The sequence below is a fragment of the Alosa sapidissima genome, chromosome 20 (genome assembly GCF_018492685.1).
Source record: "Alosa sapidissima isolate fAloSap1 chromosome 20, fAloSap1.pri, whole genome shotgun sequence".
NCBI classification, from domain to species: domain Eukaryota; kingdom Metazoa; phylum Chordata; class Actinopteri; order Clupeiformes; family Clupeidae; genus Alosa; species Alosa sapidissima.
The window spans coordinates 16,884,918-16,889,873 of NC_055976.1; the positions used below are offsets into that span (position 1 = coordinate 16,884,918).

The 4,956-nt window shown below is 45.4% G+C and overlaps 1 long non-coding RNA gene across 1 annotated transcript in view; it reads right to left on the minus strand.

The window, feature by feature from the left end:
* Positions 1 to 460: 460 nt before the first annotated feature.
* The window catches only part of LOC121694532, a 19,051-nt gene continuing 14,555 nt past the window's right edge, over positions 461 to 4,956 (minus strand). Inside the window, exons 4-5 of the long non-coding RNA XR_006025800.1 lie at positions 2,505 to 2,510; positions 461 to 527 (exon numbers count right to left, since the gene is read on the minus strand). This is a non-coding gene — a long non-coding RNA (uncharacterized LOC121694532). The remainder of the gene's footprint in view (positions 528 to 2,504; positions 2,511 to 4,956) is intronic.

The following is a 4,956-nucleotide window of genomic DNA, read 5'->3' on the forward strand; positions in this document are numbered from 1 at the left end:
TGGCTGACACATTTTTAACCAAAGCGACTTACAACATGAGAAGAAGAACAAGTGCATCAGTGAATGCTGTTATTTTTACAGTAAGGTGTCAGTTCTAGTCAGGTGATAAGTGCTACAGTAGAATTAGCAAGGCCAGTTGTAAGAAGTGCTACGAGAGGAGATACTCTCTGAAGAACTGGGTCTTCAGGAGTTTTTTGAAGATGGAGAGGGATGTCCTGTCGTGGGCTTTATTGAAATATATCCTTTAGTTTATATATCTTTTATGTAGTACCTTTATTCTGTGTAATATCATTATTTTGTGAAACTGAAGTCTGTAGCAGTGTGTGGGAAAGGAAGCCTGGCAGAAAATGGCATAGATAAGATTTGGTGCCAGGAAATGTAAGCAAAACCTAAAGAATGTATGAATAACAGGATGAGAGGGCAAAGGTGAAGTTGGTCAGTTATCTGTAAACATAGAGTGTCTTGTCTGGGATGACTTGAAGGAGTATAAAGGCTGGACAACAGCCAGAGGATGTTAGCTCACTTTGCTTAGCTTAGCTTTCACTTACTTGCTTGCTTCACTAATGCAGAGTGCATTAAAGCCATCATCTGCAGTATACATCCACAGTGTGCGGACTTCTTTTGATGTGGTATTATTTAATTTGGATTTGACACCACAGTCCCTGCTCCAGTAGGAACTGGTAGCGCGTTCCACCAACGAGGAACCACAGATGAGAAAAGTTTGGATTGGCCTGAGCGTACCGGTGGCAGAGCTAGACGTCGTTCGTCTAAGGAGCGCAACGGTCGGGAGGTAGCATATGCCTGTATGAGGGTATTCAAGTAGGTGGGAGCTACCCTGGAAATCCAGAGTTCTCGCGAGAGCACAATGGAATTGTCTCTGCGAGACACTCTGGCAAAGAGCAATGATGCACGTTACTTTTACCCCAACATTCCGGGGAACCAGCTAAACTGATGAAGACAGCGCTGCAACGTAGTACACATTGGTCGTAGTGTTATCCGATTGCGTTGAAGTCCGAAATCATTCAGAGTAAACATGGTCTAGTATTATTCAATTGCGTGCAGTGAGATTTTTAAATGCATGCTTATTGCCGCCCCTCGAGTTGGGCCATTACATTGTTCTTTGCCAGTGGCCGGTTGCACAAAGCACCTTAAGTTTTTTCCCTTAAGTATGACCCTTAACACTTAATTTCTCCTCAGGTAAGGGATTTACTTAAGGGTGTTGCACAGAATACCTTAAAATGTTTCCTTAGTTAAGGAGAAATGTCAAGGGATTTACTGCACTGAAAGGGATTTTCCGGCATGAAAATTCTATAGTTTCCACGGAGATTAGCCTACGTACACGAAACAATACGGCATGTTTCTGATAGGCCTATCTATTTGACAGAGGAAGCATATTTTTATATTGTTTTCAGCATCAGCATCAATTCAGTTAATAATATGGTTAAGGTAGAGTCAGATGTCCCTTAGGATTTTCCCCTTAGTTAGACTACTAAGGTCTTTTGTGCAACAGTTTAAGGGATTTCTTACAAGATAAGGACAAACCCTTAAATGCTAAGGGAAAATGTTAAGGAACCCTTAAGGAGAAAACTTAAGGGTGTTTGTGCAACCGTTTGTATTTTAAGGGACCCTTAAATCAGATTTTAAGGGAAAAACTTAGGTGCTTTGTGCAACCGGCCACAGACCCTTCATCTTTCTAGATTATCAGGGTCTGGATTTTCCAGGCTAGGTGGGAGCAGAACCAGAGACTATTTTGTAGGCAAGCATTTGAGACTTGAATTTAATGTGAGCGGCCATAGCCAGTGTGGCTGGATGAGCAGGGGGGTAACATTTTTGGGTTGGTTGTAGACCAGGCGCGCAGCCGGGTTCTGGATCATCTGAAGAGGTTTCACTGTGCAGGCTTGGGAGACCTGGCAGGAAGGCGTTACAGTAGTCAAATCGTGAGACGACTTGCGGTGAGATAGTGAGGTGCGGACAGCTATCCGAGCCATGATGCATTAATGGAGCATCCTGTGAGGTAGGATTCGAACCAGGAGAGAGAAGGATGCGGTGATTAAAAAGCAGTGGCAAAAGCAGCTGATAAGTCAAGCAGAATGAGTACTGATAACCGTGTGGTCGCCCTGGCTCCCTTTAAGGCTTCTGTTACAGAGCTGTTTCGGTTGAGTGGCCATTCTTGAACCAAGATTGGTTTGGATCAAGAAGGTTGTTCTGTGAAAGGAATTCAGAGACCTCTTTGGAGACTGCTCGTGCGATGCTTTGGATAGGAAAGATAGGAGTGAGACAGAACGGTAGTTCTCAACTTGAGCAGGGTTGAGAGAAGATTTCTTAAGTAGCGGTGTTACCCAGACCGTTTTGAATGCTGTTGGAAACGTGCCAGAAGTTAGTAAAGTATTGATAACTTGTGTGATAGCTGGTGTGATGGTCGGGCTGATGGACTGAAATAGCCTAATATGTATAGGGTCCAACAAGCATGTGGTAGGACGGCTACATGTCAGAAGTCTAGATACCTCACTCTCTGAGAGAGGCGCGAAAGCAAAACAAGATGTGCCAGCAACCGCCAGAGGTTATAGGAGTGCAATATCTGATTTTGTGAATTGACTGCTGATTGCCGCCACTTTGTAAAAAATGAGGCAAGGTTATCGGCAGTAAGGCTGGACAGAGGAGGAGTCAGCTGACGGTTGAGTAGCGACTTGAAGGTTGAGAAAAGTTTCCGAGTGTCTGTGACACTGTTGACTTTGTCATCGTAGAAAGCCATCTCAGCAGCAGAGATGCAGGATGAAAAGGAGGATAAGAGTGTCTGGTAGTTTTTGAGGTCATCAGTTAGTCAAGTTCCTTGAATTTCCCCTGGGGATCAATAAAGTATCTATCTATCTATCTATCTAGATTTGTACCATTTTCTCTCCACGGCTCTGAGTTCGGTGCACTGCGATCGGAGGGTATCATTTAGCTATGGGTGAGAGTGTTTGGATTGAGCTGGCCTTGTTGTAAGAGGGCACAGTTTGTCCAGACATGAGCATCAGTATGGAGCAGAGCAAGTCTGTGGCATCATTAACCTCCAGGGAGGAGAAAGTGTTGAGTGGAGGTAGACCGGAGGCAACCACAGAGGAGAAGTGGGTTGGAGGCAGGTTGCGGATGTTGCGGCGGAACGTGACCATTGGCTAAGGAGCCGGAGGCTGTTTTGTCAGGCTGACGTTGAACCGGATGAAGAAGTGGTCGGAAAGATGGAGAGGCGTCACCATGAGGGTGTCTGTGGTGCAGTTCTGAGTGAGGATCAAATCAAGCTCTTTGCCAGCTTTGTGGGTAGGTGGGCTGCGAACCAGTTTGAGGTCAAAAGAGTGGATCAGAGCCATAAAGTATGCTGAGCCTGGGGCATCAAAGTGGATGTTCATAACAATGAGGACGAGTAGCGGACAGTCATGCTCGGGGATGTAGGACAGCAGGGTGTCCAGCTCGTCTATAAAGCCACCGATTTGGCCTGGTAGGCGGTAAATGACCAACACATAGAGTTTAGCTGGAGCGATCACTGTGATAGCATGGTATTTAAATGAGACATAATTGTTTGAAGGCAGCAGCAGAGTGAATTTCCAGTCTCAATGAGAGCAAGGAGTTCCAAAGAAAGGTGGTTGGCATAGCCAACAATGAAATCAGTTTTGTTGACTGCGAATTGACAGTTCCACAAGCCCATGGAGAATAAGGTTCCTGTAGGTGAGGACTGTTTAAGAAGCTGGAGGTTAAGCAGGTTTCTGCCTCTTTTGGCATGGCGTTTTCTGCGATGGCCGGTGAGAACAGGTATGGTTGAATGGCACATTTTTTGCCTTTTGACGGTGCCTGTGCTCGATGAACTTTAACTTTTTTTAAGACAGTTTGGTATTTTGCTAGCAGATGCACACAGTTATGGCCCGCTGAACCAAGTGGTGGTAATGACAGTGATTTGTAAGCGTCTTTTATAGTTTTTGTCCCGCCTGGTAGGACAGGACACATAGGCCTACTGGTAAAAGTTTGTTAGTGTTTTCTTAAGACACACATGGTTAAGAGCCTTAGGTGAGAGCGGCTGCAATTTCTGCATGGCATCGAAGACGGTGTTGGAAGCCGACACAACGTTGGCACTTGGGTGAATGTAGACTGTTGTTATACAGTAAGAAGATGAAAGCTAAAAAAGGTTGTAGCTTAAAAGGTTGTAGCGATACTGATTTGAAGTTTGACATCTGGTGTACAGATACATGTACATGCTCTTACAGTCACAGAGGCACAGTATCGTTTGTTGAAATATAATCATACCCCACCACCTTGAGATTTCCCTGTCGGCAGTAGTAACTAGTAGTAGTAGTAGTAGTAGTAGTAGTAGTAGTAACAGTAGTAGTAACAGTAGTGGTAGTAGTAGTGGCAGTAGTATTGGTAGTAGTAACAGTATTGTAGTAGTAGTTGTTGTCATAGTAGAATTCACTGCTCCCTTTCATTCTCTTGTCTCTCTGTTACCTGCAGTCACCTCCTTTCAATCCTCTCAGCTCACGGTTGGAGTCAGGACAGGGGATGGGGGATGTGTGCAGTCAGGACAGGGGATGGGGGATGTGCAGATTTGTAGTTGAGTTTTACTGTACTTCCCCTCCCCTGTCCTCATTCTTCCCTGCTCCATCTCTCTCACATATTATTGGTAGTTTGCCCTCTCTCTTCCTCTCTCCTCCTCTCTCTTCCTCTCTCCTCCTCTCTCCTCCTCTCTCTTCCTCTCTCTTCCTCTCACTTTCTCTCCATCACCTTGTCTTCCTCTCCTCTGTTGATCACATGCTGTTAGGTTGCCCTCTCTCTTTCTTTCAGCTCATCTTGTTCCCTCTCTCTCTCCCTCCCTCCTTTCTTCTCTGTCTCTCCATCTCTCTTCCTCTCTATCACCTGCTGATAGGTTGCCCTCTCTGCTGATCTCCCTCTGATAACTCCCAGCTGGATCAGGGGGATTACGAGCGCACG